The sequence below is a fragment of the Hemiscyllium ocellatum genome, chromosome 7, assembly GCF_020745735.1.
Source record: "Hemiscyllium ocellatum isolate sHemOce1 chromosome 7, sHemOce1.pat.X.cur, whole genome shotgun sequence".
Classification (NCBI taxonomy): domain Eukaryota; kingdom Metazoa; phylum Chordata; class Chondrichthyes; order Orectolobiformes; family Hemiscylliidae; genus Hemiscyllium; species Hemiscyllium ocellatum.
In genome coordinates, this window is record NC_083407.1 from 25,805,085 (window position 1) to 25,830,334 (window position 25,250).

Below are 25,250 nucleotides of genomic sequence, written 5' to 3' on the forward strand. Positions count from 1 at the left end.
ATCGAGCCATCTTCTTCCTTCAGGCTGCTGAGCACGGAGCTCTCTTCGTGGACCTTCTGGAAGAAGAAACGTGAACATGTCTCATCCTGCTCCACTGAGCGGATCCTGGACTGGAAGATTATCTTGGAGATCTCCGAGGCAAAGAACGAGGCTTGCTGGCCCTTCACCTCCTTGAGGTCCTCCGTGACATCTACCCCCATCATCTGCAGCAGGAGCAGGTTCTGCATACTTTCCCTGTTTGGGCGGTGCTGCCCTCCTTTTTCCCCACAGCGCTCTGTTTCTTCCTCTGGTGACGACCCTCCTTGCGCCTGTTCTCAACTTGGGAAGAGCTGCCTGTATCCTCGTCGTATAGGTGTCGCTTCCCCCTTTGCTGGGTGGCTTTGGGGGCCTGGTGAGGTTTCCTCTTCCTGCTTTTGACAGTAATCCAATCCTCTGCCTCCTTTGTTCCCTCCTCTTCCATTTCCTCCGTCTGTCTTGAAGGAGCTTGGATCGGCTGCTGCACCTCCCCGCAGTCTGTGGTCTGCTCCACTACAGCCTGCCCTTCCTTCTGGGTGCCTCCAGACACCGTTCCTGTGCTGTTTTGTGGTACCTTGCTGGTCTTAGGCGATCCATGGCTCGTGTTGCCACCTCCGGCCATCTGTGCGTAGGTGGCAGCTCCTCGTCTTGGGCAGGCCTTCTACATGGGGCCCGCCTCTCCGCACAAGTTACAGTTCTTGGCCTCCTTACATTCCTTGGTCTCGTGGCCTTCCTGCTTGCAGTTTCAGCAGACGGTCACCTTACAATCCGCCACCATGTGGCCTGAACACCCACAGGTTCAGCACACTTTCGGCTGCCCTGCATATGTCAGGTAACCTCTGCTTCCTCCGTTGGCAAAGCTGGAGGGTGGGTGGAGGATGTTCACACCGGCATCGACCCTCAGTGTTACCCTGACCTGTCGTTTGCTGGTCCAGATCCCGAAAGGATCGACCACATCAGTATTCTCTCCCTCGACCTGGACGTATCTTCTCAGGAAGGTCAGGACATCTGCTGCTAGGACGTGGGGGTTGTACATCAGGATTGTTACAACCCGACTCCTCTGCGCAGGAAGAACACACAACAGGACCACCGACAAGATGGAGAACAGAGGTTCCCCTTCCTTCTCCTTGAAGACCTTCAGGAGCTGCTCGCAACTCTTCACACTCCTGAAGGTAACGTCGAAATACCCTGCCGCAGGGAAATCCTGCAGGCAGTACACACCCACTGTTTCAAACCCACAACACTCCAGCAAAATCTTCTTCATAAGCACCATCCAATCGACCGGTGTGTGCTCCTCTACCTTCTTCACAGTCACCCGAACTGTGTTGCGAATGCCCTGGCCTGGGCTGCGAACAGCTGCTGATGCCATAGCTCTGAGGTTGGCTGGTACCTGAATTGGCGTTAGGCCGAAGCCAGCATAAAGATCCACCAAGAGCAGGTCAGCACAACCAAACGATCCTCCAACGTCCAATCACAATCCAGCGATGGTCTCCAGCAGCACCGATGACTCGCAACACGATCCCCATGGTTTCTCCCCCGCCAGCACATGTCTGCTGCGTTGAACCTGCAGCACTTGAGCAGAATCTCTTCCTTTGGTCCTCAGAAACTACACATATTCTGAGCCAAAAGGCTAGTTGGACAATAACCTGGTGTTTAACTTTGTCCATCCCAGTCCATTACCAGCACCTCCACATCATGATTCCCTTTTCAAGTATTATTAGATCATTGGAAGTGTATTTGTTTAATTATGAAGAGGTCCCAAAATACTTTCTCCCTAATTTGTTTCGTCTATTGCAAAGGCCATGAAAATCCGTGTGCAACAGCGAATTGAGGAAATGGACTTCAATTTGTTGGTGCAGCTATTAGCGAGAGCAGAGATCAGAGCAGCTACGTAGCTGCACAGCTTAGGGTGAATGCTGTTTCTCATTTAAATACAAATGTCCCCCCCACAGTTATTTAACATCGAATTGGGATTAATTAAAGTTTTGAATATTTCCCTTCATCAGCTGGCTATCGTTATGAAAGAAAGCTCCACAAAAAAGTAGATTTCTGTCCATTCTGTTTGATTTTGGTTCATTATCAGAACGAACCCATCCATTTCAGTCCCTTGATATTTCACCATTCATTCATTTTTTGTTTTAGTATTGGAAGCTGTCACTAAATGCTTCAATGTTGCAGTGTTCTGCAGGGTTCAAGCTCAGAGGTAGAACATTTGGAAGTGATCATGATTTTCATGGTCCAAATCCAGATCTTCCCTTAGTAAATTAACTTGCATAATCAAACAGAAAATTCTGCAGGTGCTGGAGAGCAGCTGGGTCACTGCAGCACCTTCTACTTTCATGAATTTTAATTCTGGGAAAATGTAAATTACAAATAAATCCAACAACTAAGGCTGCCACAGTGGGGGTATAGCTCAGTGGTAGAGCATTTGACTGCAGATCAAGAGGTTCCTGGTTCAAATCCAGGTGCCCCCTTAATTCCTTTGATAACATTTTCTCCAAAATCTGAGTTCAGAATGTAACATTGCTGAATACCTTGCTATCTAATTCATCCCACTTCCTTGCTCCACATCTGAAACCTCAGAAGTGACCACATGTTAAGTAACAAGAACTGGGAGTATGAATAAGCAATTCAGTCCCTTTCAGACTGCTCAGCCATTTAATACAGTCCCATTGTATTGCATCTCAACCTCAGTTCCTGCCTGCTCTCCATTACCTTTCTGCCCATTTCTAATTAAAATGTGTGCATCGCCTCCTTAAGTTTACTCAATGTCTCGGCATCGATTCATTTGAGAGAAATAATTTTGTCTTATCTCTACTTTTAATCTACTAACCGAGACAACCTGAAAGTTGTGTATGCTGTTCTTCGACCAAACAAATGAAAACCCTGTGTACTTACCCAGAAGGCGAACCTTGAGATGGCATATACTTGTCCAACTTACTTCAAAATGGAGTACCAGCTCACTCATTTCCAAATATTGCTGCTTTTTCCTCCGAGATCGACATTAATATTTCTCCTTTATTTTCACAGGATTGGTACTATATGGTAATTGGAAAGTATTGCCTTCTAATTAATACCATCATTAAATGTTTCCAAGCACAAAATTAAACAATGTGATGTCAACATTAATCAGCTTTAACATTTGTCATTGTTGTATCAACACTTCATAAATGGGAAGAAACTAATTACACTCTACAATAATAACTTGGAGAGCATGTAAGAAAAAACATATTTGACCTGTGTTATACATTACATCTTATGTGGTAATTATTGAGATTGATGCAATGAAGAAAATAGCATTTGATTTCTGTTGTGGAAATAAACATGGCTGCATACGAGTTACTCATGGGTTACCTATAGGCAGGTCATTCTTTGTAAGCTCGAAACAAAAACAGAAGTTGCTGGAAAAGCTGAGCAGGTCTGGCAGCATCTGTGGAGAGAATTCAGAGTAAACGTTTCGGGTCGTGATCCTTTCTCAGTGGGAAAGATTCTGAAGAAGAGTCAGTTGGTCAGAAACATTAACCCTGATTTCTCTCCCTGAATGCTGCCAGACCTGCTGAGCTTTTCGAGGATTTTTTTTTGTGCTTGCTTCTGATTTACAGCACCACAGTTCTTTTTGTCTTTTTTATTTTATGTACCTTATCTTGTAGGAACTACTCAAACTGGAGGTGACTTAGCAGTGTTCTACTTAAACTCTGCACACGCTATTGTCACCAGGTGAGGAAAAGTGATTCAGCTATTTCCTTTTTAGCCTCCTCTTGTGGGTGGCATGGTGGCACAGTGGTTAGCACTGCTGCCTCACAGTGCCTGAGACCTGGGTTTGATTCCTCACTCACTCAATCAGGTAACTGAGTCAGGAATGTGTGGAGTTTGCACGCTGTGTCTGTGTGGGTTTCCTCCCACAGTCCAAAGATGTGCAGGCCAGGTGAATTGGCCATGCTAAATTGCCTGTAGTGTTAGGTAAGGGGTAAATGTGTGGACTTGCTGGGCTGAAGGGCCTGTTTCCACACTGTAAATAACCTAATTGCTTGGTTGTTCACACTAAATATGTCTTTTTTTAAACATACAGCTATGACACTTCAAATAAAAAAGGAATAATGGTCAAAATTAAGCAGTTATAAGGTTTTCTTGAGTTAAAAAATAAGAATTTTATTATCTATTAACTCCAAGAACAATAACAAAATGCTACAGCAAACACATGCATAGAAATGTGGGTAATGAACTTAAGAAGGACATGGTGTCTGGTATACACAGGAAGAATAAAGCATGCTTGACTTGAAATCTCTGAACCTTAAGATGTCATATTTCAAAAAGAGTAAATAGTTGTTTAATTATTGATTTGGATGCTCAGCAGTGGTAAAGTTTGAGTTATCAACGATTAGTTTTCCCCAATTTGATTTTTACTGGGCATTGTTCTGAAAGGCTGAGAGAAACAAGGAGGGAAAAAAAACTAAAATGAGACCTAATAATACATTCCCAAGTCTGACTCCATTGTCTTTCTAAGCTGAACAGTTCTGGGCAAGATTCTATACCTAATATGTGCAATTTATCTCAAATGGAGATGTGAATTTCTCAATGCTGACTTAGTTGTCTGGTTTCAATGCTTTTAGATAAAATGATAATATTAATGCAGTCTATACTGCACCAGGTTGTGTGATTTGTAACTTTGTACACCCCAGTCCAACACAGGCATCTCCAAACCATGTTTGTACTCCATGCTGCTTTCCTGAACTTGCATCAGGCCATGGCCAGGCGATCATGGTAAACATCTCAGGTCAGAAGACACATTTTGCTACAGGTATATAGTGGAACAGTTTCCCAGTTAGATCTTTGCTAAATAATTTGCTCAGAGTTGCAATGATACACTTCTGTCCAGGTGGGACATGATTCCTGAAGAAGGGCTTATGCCCGAAACGTCGATTCTCCTGCTTCTCGGATGCTGCCTGGTCTGCTGTGTTTTTCCAGCACCACACTTTTCAACTCTGGTCTCCAGCATCTGCAGTCCTCACTTTCTCCTACATGACCCTGAACTGCCTAGTTCAGAGGTAGGGGCACTATGACTGAGCCACAAGAACCCTTTCCTCCTTCATAAAGGTTCATCACCTGTCTAATGTGAAAGTCACCAGCTTTTCATTCCTGAATGATTGACATGGTAATGTGGTGCTTGTGAATGTGGGTCTTTCATTGAATGTGGTAGTGTGTCACTGTCAGTGAAGCATGAGAACAAGCCTGAACTTGGTTTCAAAATTAATTGACTTTGTCAAGTTTCAGTTTCAGACTCTCAATTATAGAATAGACACTTAGTCAAAAGCCTGACTGACAAAGTAGAATATTTCTCTCAAGAAAAAAGCCAAATACTTCTCAAATAGTTGTGTAGTAAAGAGAATTAAATTGAAATAATAACAATTATCACTTGCACTCACACCCACATGCGCAGACTTACATATACACTCATTCTGTCGCTCCTACACACGCACACATATAAGTTTATGGTGTAAATTTGTTTCTGCAGAACTACATTTTATTTTGCTCAAAAACTGCATGAATCCATGGAAAACGCTGTGCAGAGGGCTTGTCAGTCTGACTCAACATTGGGACAAAGGCAGACTTCACACCTATTGTTCGAAAAGCTGAGCAATCTGGAGAATGTAATTTAAAAGAAGATCTGGGATTTGCATATCAAAGAACAGAAACCAGCATTTCCCACTCTAAGCGATGAAAGATTTGAACTAAAATTGTTTAATATACCACCATGACATTGGACTCCTTAGGCTATAAATTCTGTTAAAAATCACACAACATCAGTTATAGTCCAACAGGTGATCACCTGATGAAGGAGCATCATTCCGAAAGCTAGTGTGCTTCCAATTAAACCTGTTGGACTATAACCTGGTGTTGTGTAATTTTTAGCTGAAAATGTGTTGCTGGAAAAGCGCAGCAGGTCAGGCAGCATCCAAGGAACAGGAGATTCGACGCTTCCTGAATTCCTGAAGAAGGGCTTATGTCCGAAACGTCGAATCTCCTGTTCCTTGGATGCTGCCTGACCTGCTGCGCTTTTCCAGCAACACATTTTCAGCTCTGATCTCCAGCATCTGCAGTCCTCACTTTCTCCTTGTGTGATTTTTAACTTTGTACACCCCAGTCCAACACCGACATCTCCACAATCACCTGATGAAGGAGCGTCGCTCCGAAAGCTAGTGTGCTTCCAATTAAACCTGTTGGACTATAACCTGGTGTTGTGTGATTTTTAACTTTGTACGCCCCAGTCCAACACCAGCATCTCCAAATCATGACTTATAAATTCTGTGATCATGATGTCTTTCTCCAAAACCACCAATGAAGGAGTGGCACTCCTAAAGCTAGTACTTCCAAATAAACCTGTTGGATTATAACCTGGTGTTGTGTGATTTTTAAATTTAAAATAAAAATCAAGTCTTACCCGATCATAGGGCAGCTCTCGTTAGAGTCAGACATCACAAGACATCAGGTTAACAGCAAGGTGAGGGCAGCTTGGTGGCTCAATGGTTAGCACTGCTGTCTCACAACACCAAGCACCTGCATACAGTTCCTGCCTCAGCTGACTGCCTGTGTGGAGTTTGCATGTTCTCCCTGTGTCTGCATAATGCTTATTAACAAAAACTTTAGTTGCATTAGTCAGGGGTAAGTGTAGGGAAATAGAGGTGGGTGGGTTCCTCTTTGGAGGGTTGGTGTGGACTTGTTGGGCCCAATGGCCTGTTTCCATGTTGTAGAGAACCTAATCTAAGGTCCATTTCACCTGAAAAAGGGGCAATACTATGAAAGCTTGTGATTCGAAATAAACCTTTGGACTATAACTTGGTGTCATGTGACTTCTGACTTTGCCCACCCAAGTCCAACACTGGCACCTCCATATCATGGATCTCATTAGAGAGATTCTGGATTAGAGTGGTGCTGGAAAAGCACAGCAGGTCAGGCAACATCCGAGGAGCAGAAAAATCGATGTTTTGGGCAAAAGCCCTTCATCAGGAATAGAGGCAGAGTGGCTGCAGGATGGAGAGATAAATGAGAGTAGAGTGGGGGTGGGGAGAAAGTAGCATAGAGTACAATAGGTGAATGGGTGTGGGGATGTAGGTGATAGGTCAGAGAGGAGGGTGGAGTGGATAGGTGAAAAGGAAAATAAGCAGGTAGGACAAGTCATGGGGACAGTTTGGAATTGGGGTGAGGTGGGGGGAAGGGGAAATGAAGAAACTGGTGAAGCCCACATTGATGACCTGGGGTTGAAGTGTTCCGAGGCGGAAGATGAGATATTCTTCCACCAGGCGTCGGGCGGTGAGGGAGTGGCGGTGAAGGAGGCCCAGGACCTCCATGTCCTCAGCTGAGTGGGAGGTGGAGTTGAAATGTTGGCCACAGGGCGGTGTAGTTGATTGGTGCGGGTGTCCCAGAGATGTTCCCTAAAGCGCTGTACTAGGAGGCATCCAGTCTCCCCAATGTAGAGGAGACTGCATCGGGAGCAACAAGTACAATAAATGATATTAGTGGACGTGCAGTAAAACTTTGATGGATTTGAAAGGCTCCTTTGGGGCCTTGGATGGAGGTGAGGGAGGAGGTGTGGGTGCAGGTTTTGCAATTCCTGTGGTGGCAGGGGAAAGTGCGAGGATGGGAGGGTGGGTTGTTGGGGGGCATGGAGCTGACCAGGTAGTCATGGGGGGAACGGTCTTTGCGGAAGGTGGAAAGGGGTGGGGAGGGAAATATATCCCTGGTGCTGGGGTCTTTTTGGAGGTGGCAGAAATGTTGTTAGATGATTTGATTTATGCGAAGGTTTGTAGGGTGGAAGGTCAGCACCAGAGGGGTTCTGTCCTTGTTACAGTTGGAGAGGTGGGGTCTGAGGGCAGAGGTGCAGGATGTGGACAGGATGCATTGGAGGGCATCTTTAACCACATGGGAAGGGAAATTGTGGTCTCTAAAGAAGGAGGCCATCTGGTGTGTTCTGTGTGGAACAGGTCCTCCTGAGAGCAGATACTGCAGAGGCGGAGGAATTGGGAATACAGGATGGCATTTTTGCAGGAGGTAGGGTGGGAAGAGGTGTAATCCAAGTAGCTGTGGGAGTCGATGGGTTTGTAAAAAAAATGTCGGTGTCAAGTCGGTCATCATTAATGGAGATGGAGAGGTCAAGGGAGGGGAGGGAGGTGTCAGAGATGGTCCAGATAAATTTAAGGTCAGGGTGGAATGCATTGGTGAAGTTGATGAATTGCTCAACCTCCTCGCAGGAGCACGAGGTGGCGCCAATGCAGTCATCAATGTACCGGAGGAAGAGGTGGGGAGTGGTGTTAGTGTAACTGCGGACGATGGACTGTTCTATGTCGCCAACAAAGTGACAGGCATAGCTGGGGACCACACGGGTGCCCATGGCTACCCTTTTGATCTGGAGGAAGTGGGAGGATTCAAATGAGAAATTGTTGAGGGTGAGGACCAGTTCAGCCAAACAAATGAGAGTGTCAGTGGAAGGATACTGTTGGGGACATTGAGAGAGGAAGAATCGGAGGGCTTGGAGGCCCTGGTCATGGCAAATGGAGGTGTAGAGGGATTGGATATCCATGGTGAAGATGAGGTGTTGGGGGCCAGAGAAATGGAAGTGGAAGGCGTGGGTAGTGTCTGGAACATATGTGGGGAATTCCTGGACTCGGGAGGGGGGGGAAATAGGACAATATCGGGATAGGTAGAGATGAGTTCAGTGGGGCAGGAGCATGCTGAGACAATGGGTTGGCCAGGGTGGTCAGACTTGTGGATCTTGTGAAGGAGGTAGAATCGGGCAGTGTGGGGTTCCAAGACCTGAGGTTGGAAGATGTAGGTGGGAGATCTCCTGAGGTGATGAGGTTCTGTATGGTCTGAGAGATGATGGTTTGGTGATGTGGGGTGGGGTTATGGTCGAGGGGGTGTAGGAGGAGGTGTCTTCGAGTTGGCGTCTGGCTTCAGTGGTGTAGAGGTCAGCGCGCCAAACTACCACTGCACCCCCTTTATCTGCTGACTTGATGGTGAGGTTGGGATTAGAGCAGAGGGAGTGGAGGGCAGTGTGTTGTGAGGATGAGAGGTTGGAGTGGCGGTTTACGTCCTGGCGGTAGTTGAAAATGAAGAGATCGAGGGTGGGTAATAGGCCAGTAAGGGGTTTCCAGGTGGATGGAGTGTGTTGGAGGTGGGCGAAGGGGTCCTCGGAAGTTGGGCGAGATTGTAAAAGTAAGCTCGGAGGCGGAGGCGGCGGAAGAAGTGTTCGACGTCACGGCGTGTGTAAAATTCATTAGAGAGAGACAACTTGTGGTGATTTAATCTGAGGGGAGGGGAGAAGTCGAGAAGGAGAGTCCTTCATAGTAACTGAAAAGAAGAATGCTGAAAATCACAGCAGGTCAGGCAGCATCCAGGGAGAAGGTAATGTGTTGAATCTAGATGACTCTTCATCAGAGGTGATGTAAAGTATGGAGGGGGCAATATTTATGCAATGGTGGGGGTCTTGGAGTGGGGCAGCTTGGAGAGAGAAGGTTCCTGATAGTGCAGATTAAGTGATCAGAATGTGAGAGTGACAGAACAATAGTGTGTCTAATTGCCAGACTGGAAAAAAATCAGATAGCCCCCCCCAGGAGTGGGGGAAAGGGAGAGAGGAGTAGTAATATCAGCCTGTGAGAGAATTGAAACCACACTATCTATACGAGGCTGGTTTGTAAGCCAATGACCAAGTCAGCTGAGCTAAACTGGCCCCCCCGCTCACTAAGTATTCCCCACTCTGAAGATAGAGTCATATAGTCATAGAGATGTACAGCTTGGAAACAGACCCTTCAGTCCAACCCTTCCATGCCGACCAGATATCCCAACCCAATCCATTCCCACGTGGCCCATATCCCTCCAAACCCTTCCTATTCATATACCCATCCAAATGCCGCTTAAATGTTGCAATTGTACCAGCTTCCACCACATCCTCTGGCAGCTCATTCCATGCACGTACCACTCTCTGCGTGAAAAGGTTGCCCCTTAGGTCTCTTATGTATCTTTTCCCTCTCACCCTAAATCTATGCCCTCTGGACTCCCTGATCCAGGGAAAAGACTTTGTCTATTTATCCTATCCATGCCCCTCATAATTTTGTAAACTGTAAAGTCATGTAAAGTCACCCCTCAGCCTCTGATGCTCCAGGGAAAACAGCCCCACCCTGTTCAGCCTCTCCCTGTAGTTCAGATCCTCCAACCCTGGCAACATCCTTGTAAATCTTTTCCGAACCCTTTCAAGTTTCACAACATCTTTCCGATAGGAAGGAGACCAGAATTGCATGCAATATTCCAACAGTGGCCTGACCAATGTCCTGTACAGCCACAACATGACCTCCCAACCCCTGTACTCAATACTCTCATCAATAAAGAAAAGCATACCAAACGCCTTCTTCACTATCCTATCTACCTGCAACTGCACTTTTAAGGAGCTATGAACCTGCACTCCAAGGTCTCTTTGTTCAGCAACATTCCCTAGGATCTTACCATTAAGTGTATAAGTCCTGCTAAGATTTGCTTTCCCAAAATGCAGCACCTCACATTTATCTGTATTAAACTCCATCAGCCACTTCTCAGCCCATTGGCCCATCTGGTCAATATCCTGTTGTAATCTGAGGTATCCCTCTTCTCTGTCAACTACACCTCCAATTTTGGTGTCATCTGCAAACTTATTAACTGTACCTCTTATGCTCACATCCAAATCATTTATGCAAATGACAAAAAGTAGAGGGCCCAGCACCGATCCTTGTGGCACTCCACTGGTCACAGGCCTCCAGTCTGAAAAACAACCCTCCACCACCACCCTCTGTCTTCTACCTTTGAGCCAGTTCTGTATCCAAATGGCTAGTTCTTCCTGTATTCCGTGAGATCTACGAGGAGAAAGTGAGGTCTGCAGGTGTTGGAGATCAGAGCTGAAAATGTGTTGCTGGAAAAGCGCAGCAGATCAGGCAGCATCTAAGGAACAGGAATTTCGAGGTTTTGGGCATAAGCCCTTCTTCAGGAATGCCTGAAGAAGGGCTTATGCCCGAAACGTCGAAATTCCTGTTCCTTAGATGCTGCCTGACCTGCTGTGCTTTTCCAGCAACACATTTTCAGCTTCCATGAGATCTAACCATGCTCATCAGTCTCCCATGGGGAACCTTGTCAACGCCTTACTGAAGTCCATATAGATCACATCTACTGCTCTGCCCTCATCAAGCGTCTTTGTTACTTCTTCAAAAAACTCAATCAATTTGTGAGACATGATTTCCCATGCACGAAACCATGTTGACTATCCCGAATCAGTCCTTGCCTTTCCAAAAACATGTACATCCTGTCCATCAGAATTCCCTCCAACACCTTGCCCATCACTGAGATCAGGCTCACCAGTCTGTAGCTCCCTGGCTTGTCTTTACCACCCTTCTTAAACAGTGGCACCACGTTTGCCAACCTCCAGTCTTCCGGTATCTCACCTGTGACTATCGATGATACAAATATCTCAGCAAGAGGCCCAGTAATCACTTCTCTAGTCACGATGTTCCTTCAGAGCAGAAATTAAGGTTCAACCTGACTTTGATAGCTTACAATTACAATCACTCAGTCCACCAATGTACTGGATGTTTCAGGTTGTCATTATATACTTAACTTTGAATGGATTGAATTGATTAATGAATTGGCTTTATTGTCACAGGTACTCACATCTGTACAATGAAAAGTTTACAAGTTGTTACTTATGGCACTATCTTAAGTACAAAGATACCGAGGTACAGATTCTTAAGTAATAATGCTTAGGAAAAAAATTAAATATTATCTCATGATTTCATTCTCATAGTGTTCCAAGCAGTCTGATTCAGAACAATGAAGAAAGAAATCTCCGAAGAACAAATACAATATGGTAAAGACAAACATTAATAATTTATGCCAAAATGAATTTGAAGGTGTACAAGCAAGAATTGTCTTCATTTCCTTTCAGTTACTTTGAGTATTAATTATGCAAATAAATCATTAGAATTTCCTCTGGGAAGAAGCAAATCCATTGAAGGTAATCAACACAAAGAACAGGAGAGAATTTACATATTCATGTCTTTGAGAAATGTAGTATTTGTACTGATGCGTGACAAATTACAGCTTTCTTCAATTCTGATCAAAACAGGATAATTGGGAAGACGTGACTTAACTGAGTCTTTCGTAGTTCTTTGTAGCTGATCTTCCTTTCATAATTTAGCATAAATCAGGCTAATCACCAAAGCTTTATACCTGATTGGAGCACAGCTGAATCGAGATGGATTTCTAAGTTCAACACATATCCAATTCCTGCTTCTCATCTCAGTACAGAAATGCCCATGTCTTTGTGTACAATGGGGAGAGGGGCAGGGGAGAGGGGAGGAAGGGAACCGATGCTTTTTTGTAATCCTTAAAGAGTCTTTTTTTAAAAATATATCAATTAGAACACCGTTCACCTGTCTAAATTGAATGGAATACAAGCCGGGTTTGCACAATCTGTTCTTATATTGAATCATTTTATCCGGATATAATCGACACTCTATCTCCTGCAACATCAATATATTTTTCATAGAATCATAGATTTTTTACAGTACAAAAGGTGGCCATTCAACCTATCATGTCTATACTGGCTCCCAACAGAGCTAGTCCCATTCTCCAGCCCTATCGCTGTCACCTTTTAAATTCATCACTTTCAATTATATATCTAACTGTCTTTTGTCCTATGGAATCCACCTTTACTATTCTCCCAAGCAGAACCATCCAAACCCTAACAACTCGCTCTGAGCTCTCTTGCTGGCAATCTTGAAATTGTGATCGCTAATTACAGATGTACCAACAGATATCCTTCTTTACCATGTCAGAGTTGCTCACAATTTTGAACACCCCTTAATCTCTGCTCCAAGGAAAATAAGCCCAATCTCTCTGATCTTCCCTTGCATCTAAAATCCCTCCTTTCTTGTGTCATTCAAGTAAATTTCATTTGCTCTTTTTCCAGGGTTTTAACATCCTTTGTTAAATTAGGTCCTGGAACTAAACACAATACTCTAAATGCAGCCATACCAATGATTTGTAGGGGTGTGGCATCACTTCCTTGCTTCTATACTCTATGCCTCTATTTATAAACTTAAGGATCCTATAAGCCACCTTAACAACTGTTTCAACTTGCTTGCTCACCTTCAGAGTTATGCAGAGTTAAACCACAAGGTCCATATGCTCTTGTACTCCCCTCAAAGTTGTAGCATTGGACCTATGTTGTCCCTCCATGTTTCTTCTACAAAATTGCATTACCTTCCATTTCTCTGCATTGAAATTCATCTACCAGATATCTGCCCATTTGGCCAAACTGTTAACCTCTCTCTGACGTCACTCAGTGTCATCCTCACAATTCACTATTTTCCTTATCTAAATATCATCTGCAAATTTAGAGATTTTGCCCTCAACAGTCATCTCCAAAGTATTTATATCAATCAGAAAAAGCAAGGCTCCCAACGCTGATCCCTAGGGAACACAATTTTCACCTCGTCTTTGGTCTGAGAAATGTCTATCCATACCTACCTTCTGTTACTGTTTTTCAGCCAACTTTAATCCAAGCTGCCAAGAACCCATCAATCCCAAACCTTTCTCATTTGCTGAACAATCTGCCAAGTGGCACCAATTCAAATGCTTTCAGAAAGTTCAAATATACAATATCCACAGCAATACCTTCACCCACTGCCTGTTGTCACCTTGTCAAAGAATCCAGTGAAATTTGTCAGACATTAAGGAAGTGATTGCTGTGCCCCTTGCTGAGATATTTAGATCATTGATAGCACAGGTGAGATGCCGGAAGACTGGACGTTGGCTAACATGGTGCCACTATTTAGAGGAGGTGGAAAGGAAAAGCCAGGCCAGTGAGCCTGACATCAGTAGTGGGTAAGTTATTGGAGGGAATCCTGAGGGACAAAATTTATATGTACGGTGGAACCTCAATAAACCTCAATTATCCGAATATCTGATTATCTGAAGGAGATCTTGAGGTCCTGATGGAAGCATTACATCAAAGGCTTGTATCCAACAGTGATTGTGTCTTTTGTTTACAGTGATTAAACAGGCACCGTCTCCAAATGACTGACTGCCCTGCCCTCTCTCTCTCCCCACACTTTCCCTGGAGTTCTACAGAGGGGTGTATTCTAAACTCCCCCCACCCCCCTTCCCCAGATAATCTCTCCAACATTGTCCTGTAGAAGGCAAATGTGGGATCTGTCAAAAAGTTGCAGTAAAAAGTTGTGTGTGGGGCTGTGGCTGTGTATATGTGGGGAAGTGGGCGGGGCCGGTGTTGGACAGAGTTGGGGGTGGGCGGGGGATGGTGTTGGACAGGGGTGGTGGGGTGGCAGGGGCTCACATGCCATGTGCTGCCACCTCGTCTCCTGAATGGGGATCAGTCTTAAAAAACTCTGAGCCCCAGAAGAATGGCATTTAATTGATTAACTGAATAATTGAATATCCGAACAAAATAGTGCCCATCCACCTTGTTCAAATTATCAAGGTTCCCCTGTATTTGGAAAAGCAAGGACAGATTAGCTATAGTCAACATGGATTTGTGTGTGGCAAATCATGTCTCATTAACATGATTGAAGAGGGAGTCCAGAACTAGAGTGAGGTTTAGGGTGAGAGGGGAAAGATATAAAAGAGACCTAAGGGGCAACTTTTTCACGCAGAGGGTGGGTACGGGTATGGAATGAGCTGCCAGAGGAAGTGGTGGATGCTGGTACAAATGCAATATTTAAGAGGCATTTGGGTGGGTATATGAATAGGAAGAGTTTGGAAGGGTATGGGCCAAATGCTGGCAGGTGGGACTAGATTGGGCTGGGATATCTGGTCGGTATGGATGGGTTGGACTGAATTGTCTGTTTCCATGCTGTACGTCTCTATGACTCTAAGTAATAAAGAAGATTGATGAGGGCAGAGTGGTGAACGTGATCTATAAGATGAGGTGGAGGTGTTGGACTGGAGTTGACAAAGTGTGATCTATATGGACTTCAATAAGCATTCAATAAGATTCCTCATGGTAGACTGGTTAGCAAGGTTAGATCACATGGAATACAGGGTGAACTAGCCATTTGGATATAGAACTGGCTTGAACGTAGAAGACAGAGGGGGCTGTTGGAGGGTTGGAGACCTGTGACCAATGGTGTGTCACAAGGATTGGTGCTGGGCCCACTACTTTTCATTATTTATAGAAATGATTTGCATGTGAACATAAGAGATATAATTAGTAAGTTTGCAGGTGACACCAAAATAGAAACGGATTTTTTAATTCCTATTTTCTATCTCCCCCCACCCAACTAATTACAAATCCATGTCACAATTCTTTGTGATCACATTTTTGCTCACAATCTGTTGTTTGAAACCTCATTAATCACTTCTGAAAGTTTACATAGGCAGCATTTATAGCTTCTTCTTTAACCACCATGCTAGTAACCTTCAAATTGTTCAACCAGATTAGTTAGACAGAACCTATCTTTCACAAAGTCCATAAGACCATAAAACATAGGAGCAGAAATTAGGCCATTCAGCCCATTGAGTCTGCTCTGACTTTCAATCCTGGCTGATAAATCATGCTTTTGCCTGAAACTCAGCAAGTCTGGTAGAAACTTTCAAGAGAAAGCAGAGTTAATACTTTGGGTCTAGTGATCCTGTTTAGAACCTGTTCAGGACAGGGTCACTGGGCCCAAAGCATTAACTTTACTTTCTCTCCACTGATATTGCTGGACATATTGAATTTTTCTATCAGTTTCTGATTTTGAGCATCTGAATTCTTTGGGTTTTCTGCGTTTACCTAACCTGCTGGTTATAGATTGCTCACTGAGCTGGAAAGTTTGTTTTCAGACATTTCCTCACCATTTTAGATAACATCTTCAGTGAGACTTCGGATGAAGCACCGGTGACTTGGCCCACTTTCCACTTATGTGCTTGAGTTTCGTTGGGTTGGTGATGTAATTTCCTGTGGCGATGCCATTTCCTTTGATGATGTCATTTCCGGTTCCTTTTCTCAGAGGATGGTAAATGGGATCTAAGTCAATTTGTTTGATGATAGAGTTCCGGTTGGAATGCCATGCTTCGAGGAACATAGAACATAGAAAAATACAGCGCAGTACAGGCCCTTCGGCCCTTGATGTTGCGCCGATCTAAGCCCACCTAACCTACACTAGCCCACTATCCTCCATATGACTATCCAATGCCCGTTTAAATGCCCATAAAGAGGGAGAGTCCACCACTGCTACTGGCAGGGCATTCCATAACTCACGACTCTCTGAGTAAAGATATTCTCGTGCATGTCTCTGTTTGGCTTGTCCTAGGGTGGATGTGTTGTCCCAGTCAAGGTCGTGTCCTTTCTCATCCATATGTAAGGATACTAGTCAGAGTGGGTCATGTCACTTTGTGGCTAGTTGAGGTTCATGTATCCTGGTGTCTAGTTTTCAGCCTGTTTGTCCAATGTAGTGTTTGTTTCAGTGTTTCTCAACGTAATTTTGAAGTTAAAATGACTGTAAAGTGCTTTTTGTCTGCAGGTAGGATAACAGTGTTTTTATCCTTTTTTAGTCTTTTGAGTGCTTGTGAAACCCTTGGCATCATGGTAGCCCACAAACCCACCAACACACTAAAACAGCAGCTAATAAACTTGAAAGACCCTATACAGACAACAAGCAAAACTAATGTCATTTACAACATACCTTGCAAGAACAATAACAAACACTACGTTGGACAAACAGGCAGAAAACTAGCCACTAAGACCAACGAGTCCCAAAAAAGACATGACCCATTCTCACTAGTATCCTTACAAATGGATGAGGATGGACCACTTCGACTGGGACAAGGCATCCATTCTAGGACAAGCCAAACAGAGACATGCACAAGAATTCCTAGAAGCATGGCATTCCAACTGGAATTCTATCAGTAAACACATTGACTTGGATCCCATTTACTACCCCTGAGAAAAAGAACAGGAAATTACATCACCATAGGAAATAATGTCACCACAGGACGTGACATCACCAACCCAGGGAAACTCAATCACATAAATAGAAAGAGGGCCATTCCATTAGTGCTTCATCTGGAGGCTCACCGAAGATGCTGCCTAGTATGGTGACAAAACGTCTGAAAATGAATCTTCCAGCTCAGCGAGCAAACCTATAGCCATAATCTCAATCTGAGCTTCAAATCTTCTCAAAACTCACTTATCTAAGCTGCCTCTGCCTTCTCATAGAGCAGGGTGACCTTTTGCAATTTTGCAATCCAAATGCAGTATTCCTGAGTTGAAAGAGCTTTGATAAGCTGTCTCTTCTGCCTAATATATTGAGCTAGAAATTATTTAGTTCTTTAAATTTGTCAATTTTAAGTGTCATTATTTTCTCCATGTCTCTTTTTTTTGATGGGGAGGTGCTGGTGTTGGACTGGGGTGGACAAAGTAAAAAATCATACAACACCAGATTATAGTCCAACAGGCTTACTTAGAAGCACTAACTTTCAGAGTTCTGCTCCTTCAAGCCAACACACGTGTATCCATCCTTTTTTCTCTCATTTCACCTGCAAATATGTGTTTACAAAGCCGAGTGCATCTTTATAATGATAAGATGAAAAAAAATAATAATTGCATTCAATAGAATTATTATTTATTCCTGACAGAATATTTACTTATTTAATGCAGATCCCTCAAGCCAAGACATAGCCCCTCATTTGCTGCATTTAAGGCAATTAAGGTGATTCACTCAATCTGTGAAGGGCATACTCTTTGGTAATTCACAGCATTGTTTGTGTGTGGTTTTTCCTGATGCCCCCAAGGAGTGGAGGTTGAATGCACAGGGACCCTGCCTTGACCTAAACTTGTTTGGAAATTAAAACCTGCCAGGTTTGTCACAAGAACTTTCCTTATTGTGGGAGCACAGTGGCTCAGTGGTTAGCACTGCTGTCTCACAGTGCCAGGGTCCCAGGTTTGTTTCCAGCCTTGGGCAGCTGTCTGTGTGGAGTTTGCACATTCTCCCCGTGTCTGCGTGGGTTTTCTCCAGGTGCTCTGGTTTCCTCCCACAGTCCAAAGATGTGCAGGTTAGGTGAATTGGCCATGCTAAATTGATCATAGTGTTATAGTTGCATGAGTCAGAGGGAAATGTATCTGGGTGGGTTACCCTTCGGAGGGTCGGTATGGACTGTTTGGGTGGAAGGGCCTGTTTCCACACTGTGGGGAATCTAATCTTACAACTGGCCACTTTTTCCATTCTTTGATCTGACAGGATAGGACATAAATGAGCACTCCCTATAATTACAGGTCAAATAGTGAATATGAAACTGTCATGAAACTATTTTTATTAAAACTATAACACACTTTGCACTCAATTACCCGAAATTTGAATCTGTGTGTGACTGTTGTTTGGAGTTCATACATGTGATGATGCTAAATTTCATGATATAAATAATTTCTGGTAAGCTGTAAAGTATTGATTTCTTTTATGTTAACTGTGTTTTCCTACCACACAATAAGATAACATATTACCTTCTATTAAAACTTCCTCATCTTTTGACACTTTGAAAAACAATCCTGCTCAGGAAACAAAGAACAGTCTTGTTCGCTTTTATTTGGAGAGTATTGAATAGAAAGCTAAGTAGTATCGCTTGATAGAACTGACAGGATTAGTTTTTCTGTGAAGAATACAAAGGCTTAGCATTGTCCCATTTGTTTTACTTTTGAATGTAAAGGTGAACATTGTGCAAGCTTTAAAGGCACCAAAACATAATCTTATTGTGTAACATCATATAAGATGAGAAAGAGGTATTGCCTATTTAATTTCAAGAATGTTGAATGTAAGGTTATATGGGGTACAAAGAGGACTGCTTTCCTTTAAATTTATTGGAAGTCCATTGTGTAACTTCACCAAAAAGCTGAGTGGATACAATGATAAGAATTGGGAGTGATATGACATGATTTAAACTCAAACTAGGAACCATAACTACAACGAGGTAAAAAAAATGCTCCATTGAAATATTGGGAAATGTGATGACAGTTAGATATCAAAGATAGGAAACCCAGTAAGATTCTTTTCATGAAGTGTTAAATAGCTAATGCTACCATTACAGGGTTCTTCACCTTTTTTTTCTCTGTCACTAGAAAGAGTGGAGTGGAGCAGGTCAGTTTCCAAGGTAATCCTGTGCTGCACTTTGTAGGCTTAGGTAGCTAAAAATTATGACAACGTGAGATAACATTACAATCTTTCCCTGGCCGAAGTTTTCCCAGTTCAATTTAGTTCCAAATGGGATATATCCCAAATTGTTAAGGTCCCGATTTTCCTGCTTGTCGGATGCTGCCTGAACTGCTGTGCTTTTCCAGCACCACTCTGATCTAGAATCTGGTTTCCAGTATCTGCAGTCCTTGTTTTTACTCAGGTGAACAGGGACAAACTGATTCCACTTCTTTGTTTACCTATCCATTTAATTGGTCACAACAAGATTACGTAAAAAAAGGATCCTTTTCCTCATGAATGTCATTCTCCCAGACCAAATGAATATACATTTTAGAAAGAACCTACTTAACCAGGCTTCCTTAAGTTGACAAAATAATGAGTCTGTTAGCTACGAGACATGAGAAGAAAGAAATAACACAATGCACACCCAAACAAATTAGACTAAAAGAAATGAGTCCAAAAAATGATAAACATCGAAAAAGAGGTATGGATTTGTTTCTGAGTCATTCACGAAGAGTAGATAGTTGAATGCTCTAGCTGTTTCAGCAAGTGTTACCTGAATTGCTGATTTTGGTAGACCAATTTGGGGCTTCCAGGTTGATTGAAATTCTTCTGTCCTACTTCCTCTTGACAGTGGCTGACTAGAAATACTCAAAATGACAGATCAAGTTTTCTCTTTCATTATTTGCAGTACAGAGGTGCTTAATGGTTCATCTCAAAGCTATGACTTTCACTGCACACTAGTACACAGACTAGAAAGTCACCCCACTGATGCACACAGACTAGTGTTGAAACTTACTTTCAACTCCATTACTCATATATCCCTGGAAGGGTAAAACACAAACTTGCCTATAGAAAATGTCCTCCTGCTAAGAGGAGGTTTGGATAGACAGCATCTCATTAGCTTCTTCTGGTTAGCCTTTTTGTTTGAAGTTTCCCTCATTCTGGTACGTAAAGGTGCAACATTCCATGGGTCCACAAGACTCTGGCACACAGTCATTGAATTTACACCCACAGTCATTTTTTGACTTTCAAAAAATGTACTTTGGAATTAAAAGTTCAATGTATCTGTACGGACTTTAGAGTTCTGATCCATTGTCATGACAAGAAAAGCTATTCCTTTCAGAAATGTAAATATGTTCTTTACCTATTTTGTAACAGTATAAAAACAGAGAATACATGATTGGTTAAGTGTTTACTCAATGTACTATAATGATTTTTTTCTTGTAGAATAATGCAGCTTTTGAATTGCTTTATAAATTGTTAAGCCTTATGCTAACACTGACCAAACATTGGAGAATTTATTTTATTCTTTCATGGAATGTATCATTGCTGGTTATACCAACAGTTACTGCTTATTAAATTGTCTTTGAGGTGGTGAGCCATCTTTGTGAAATACTGTAGTTCATGTAATGTCTGTACATTCACAGTGCTGTAGGGGAGACAGATCTGGGACTTTGATCAACAACAATGTAGGAACCATTTTGTAGTTCAAAGTTAGTTGTATTCCCATGTAACTGCTCCTCTTGTCCTTCTCGGTGGCAGAGTTTACATGTTTTGGAAGGTGCTGTGGGTATATGAAGAGATGTTGGGAGTGGAGGTGAAGTGCACCTGGATTTCCCAGAGGGTACGGCCCCAGCAAAGGAGGGGAGGGGAATATGTGTCTGGTGGTGGTACCCGCTGAAGGTGGCAGAAATGGCGGTTAATGATTCTATGGATTGGACACTGGTTGGATGGTAGTAGAGGATAAGGGGTACCCTATCTCTCTTGCAGGAGGGAAGAGAAGGGGTAAGGGCCAAAGTGCAGTAGATGGGTCACTGGTTGAGGGCTCTCTCCACCAGTGTTGGGGGATGCTCAGTTGAGGAAGAAGGTGGACATTTCAGAAGCCTCCTTCTCAAAGTTGGCACCATCAGAACAGATGCAACGGAGATGGAGGAACTGGGAGAATGGAACAGAGTCTTTACAGAATGCAAAGTGTGAGATTTCCTGGTACAGAAATGTTGGGCTTCAGTTACTAGTGAAGTTAGATTGTTGTCCTTAAGGTAGAGAGGTTAAAGGTAAATTTAATTAGATGTTTAAAATTATTAAATGTTTTCATTGAATAAATTGGGCAAAGCTACTTCTATGATTAAAAGGTCAAAGAAAAGGACACAGATTTAAAATAATTTGTAAAGCAGCCACATCAGCATTTATGTAATGATTTGTTCTGATATAAAGAATGTACAGCTTGAAAGGTGGTCGAAGCTCATTCAACAAAGTCAATTAAAAGAGAATTGATCAAACACTTGCAAAATAAAATGTTAGGTCTATGGGAAAAGTAGAATACCAGAATTAATTAAATTACTCTTTCAAGGAACTGGCACAGACATGATGGGCTAAATCTTATTTTTCTGTACAGCATCATTCTAAGAATATTTTTTGTTATTTTTGATTTATAATTCAAATCTTTGTATCACAAATAAAAACTGAGTTATCAGGAGGATATAATTGAGTCACCAAAGTCTGGTACGTTACTTATCTGTCAAAGTTAGATATTCACAAACGAGGAGCCCTGTATTGTGACATTTAATGCAAGTTCTACAGCACAATTCAAATAAAACTGGGTTGAGACTATTATAGGCTTTTGTGATTTATGGCACCATCAAACCCTTTAGAGGTCTGTATAATGCTCCAGCCCCTCATTTACTTTCGACATTTGGTACACAGCATAAGTCAACTCCATATATTTCAGTAATAATAAAATATGTGCATTGTTAACAAATCATACATACCAAATGCAAGTAAATATACAGAAAAGAATAAAATGCTCTTTTAATTAATTGATGCTTATTAAATATAAAGGTGCTCTGTGCTAATAAATAAATTCTTCTGGTATTAATGCAGCTACTGTGGGGACAGAGCAGAGTGTCTCTTTAATTATTGCAGGAGTATTAGATACAAAGGTGCATACCCTTAATGAATTATGCATTCAAATATTAATATAATTATGTATGAAAGACAGCTCATTATTTTAGCCTTACTGAAAATAAGATGTGCAACTTTAATGAATTATGCAGAAAGTTTAAGAGGTGAGGAGGTTAAAAAAAAAGCCCAACTAATATACATCCTCCAGCAATTCAGATAGCTGATCAGAACAGGCTGTTGTGGCAAAATTACTTGGAGCCTGAGGACCATGTCAGGGCCTGATGTTTGATCAGAACAATAAAGATTCATTGTGATGTTTGCAAAAACTAAGCATTAAACATGTGAATTTTACAATGAAACTAAACAAAATGCATTTAACTGATGCTACTCCATCCAAAAGATAAATACTCCTTTACAAAATTGGCAAATAATTATTGATGAAGAAGGCCATTTAGCTTATATGAGCACTTTCAACTAGAATTACTATTTTGATGAATGACTAAATTCCATGCATTGCAACATCCATTTTATAAATATTTAAAGGACTCAATCTTCAATATTTTACCTGAAATGCAGTTCTACATATTGAGAATTTTCTGGTATAAGTCTTAAAATGTATTTTTGTCAGTTTAAATCTCTGTCCTCTCAGCCAACTTCCACAATTTGATTTAATATTAACATTCTGGATTTAACTTTTCCATTAGCGACCAATCAGACTTATACAAAACTTTCTCTCAAAGATATCCTTTCTGATTGAAGTGCCAAAGACCCTGGTGCTTTTGGGAAGTGGGAAAAGAATGGGTGATTGTAATAGCAGAGAAATTCCATTTGAATTTTGAGTTTCCACTTGGCAGTTAACAGCCCATGACATTGAGATGGCTGCTGACTCAGAGGGAGAATGAGGAAGGGAGGGGATATGGAGTGAAGAGAGATTAGTGGAAGGTACAATGTTAGAGGGTGATTGTGAATTGCATGATTTGAACAGGTTAATTCAGTGGACAAAGAGGCGCAGTTCTCTTTCTCCTGGCAAATACATCAGTATTTAACTATTGGCTCTTGCTTTTCAACTGCCATACTTCCTGAACTCTGGGGAACGGTTGAAGTTTCGCCACATCAATAACTTTAAATAACTGCCTCGAGACTAAGACTGTTGTTCACAGATTAACTCAACTCCTTCTCCAAACAGGCCAACGTTGAGATCGTGTTCAAGACTATGTCTCAGAGAGGGTGCAGAATGTTCTCATGAGGGTGAGGGGCCAGCAAGAGGTCACTGTCCACATTGCAACCAATGACATAGGAAGGGAAATGGTTGAGATTCTGAAGGTAGATTACAGAGAGTTAGGCAGAAATTTAAAAAGAAGGTCCTCAAGAGCAGTAATATCTGGATTATTCCTAGTGCTGCAAGCTAGTGAGGGCAGGAATAGAAGGCTAGAGCAGATCAATGCATGGCTGAGGAGCTGGTGTATGTAGAAGGATTCACATTTTTGGATCATTGGAATCTCTGTTGGGATAGAAGTGACCTGTACAAGAAGGACGGATTGCATCTAAATTGGAAGGGGACTAATATACTGGCAGGGAGTTTTGCTAGAGCTGCTCGGGAGGATTTAAACTAGTAAGGTGGGGGGTGGTTTTGGACCTAGGGAGATAGTGAGGAAAGAGATCAATCTGATACTGGTACAGTTGAGAAGAGAAGCGAGTCAAACAGTCAGGGCAGGCAGGGACAAGGTAGGACTAATAAATTAAATTGCATTGATTTCAATGCAAGGGGCCTAACAGGGAAGGCAGATGAACTCAGGGCATGGTTAGGAACATGGGACTGGGATATCATAGCAATTACTGAAACATGGCTCAGAGATGGACAGGACTGGCAGCTTAATGTTCCAGGATACAAATGCTACAGGAAGGATAGAAAGGGAGGCAAGAGAGGAAGGGGAGTGGCATTTTTGATAAGGGATAGCATTACAGCTGTGCTGAGGGAGGATATTCCCAGAAACACATCCAGGGAAGTTATTTGGGTGGAACTGAGAAATAAGAAAGAGAGATAACCTCATTGGGATTGTATTATAGACCTCCTAATAGTGGGAGGGAAATTGAGAAACAAACTTGTAAGGAGGTCTCAGCTATCTGGAAGAATAATAGGGCGACTTTGGTTGGGGATTTTAAATTTCCAATCATAGACTGGGACTGCCATAATGTTAAAGGTTTAGATGGTGACAATTTTCTGATTCAGTATGTGAATGTACCTACTCAAAAAGGTGAAAAACTTGACCAACTCTTGGAAAATAAGGCAGGGTAGGAGACAGAGGTGTCAGGGTGTAGGTTTGCTCGCTGAGCTATACGTTTGACATCTAGACATTTCATTACCTGGCTTCATCAGTGACGACCTCCAAGTGAAGCGAAGCTGTTGTCTCCTGCTTCCTATTTATATGTTTGTCCTGAATGGGGTTCCTGGGGTTTGTGGTGATGTCATTTCCTGTTCATTTTCTGAGGGGTTGATAGATGGTATCTAGATGTATGTGTTTGTTTATGGCATTGTCATTGGAGTGCCAGGCCTCTAGGAATTCTCTGGCGTGTTTTTGCTTGGCCTGTCCCAGGATAGATGTGTTGTCCCAGTCGAAATGGTGGTTTTTTTCATCCGTGTGTAGAACTACGAGGGAGAGAGGGCTGTGTCTTTTTGTGGCTAGCTGGTGTTCGTGTATCCTGGTGGCTAACTTTCTTCCTGTTGTCCTACGTAGTGTTTGTGGCAGTCAGTGTCAGTGGGGGAGCACTTTGGGGCCAGCGACCATGATTCAATTAGATTTAAAATAGTGATGGAAAAAGATAGACCAGATCTAAAAGTTGAAGTTCTAAGTTGGAGAAAGGACAATTTTGACGGTATTAGGCAAACACTTTCGAAAGCTGATTGGGGCAAATGTTTGCAGGTAAAGCGACGGCTGGAAAATGGGAAGCCTTCAGAAATCAGAATCCAGAGAAAGTATATTCCTGTTATGATGAAAGGAAAGGCTGGTAGGTATAGGGAATGCTGGATGAGTAAAGAAATTGAGGGTTTGGTTAAGAAAAAGAAGGAAGCATATGTCAGGTATAGACAGGATAGATCGAGTGAATTCTTAGAAGAGTATAAAGGAAATAGGA

At 42.6% G+C, this 25,250-nt stretch overlaps 1 non-coding gene across 1 annotated transcript; it reads left to right on the plus strand.

Annotated features, from left to right (window-relative positions):
- Positions 1–2,417: 2,417 nt before the first annotated feature.
- trnac-gca (transfer RNA cysteine (anticodon GCA)) lies at positions 2,418–2,489 on the plus strand. Its single transcript has one exon. It is a non-coding gene; the product is annotated as a tRNA-Cys (tRNA).
- The last annotated feature ends 22,761 nt before the right edge of the window (positions 2,490–25,250 follow it).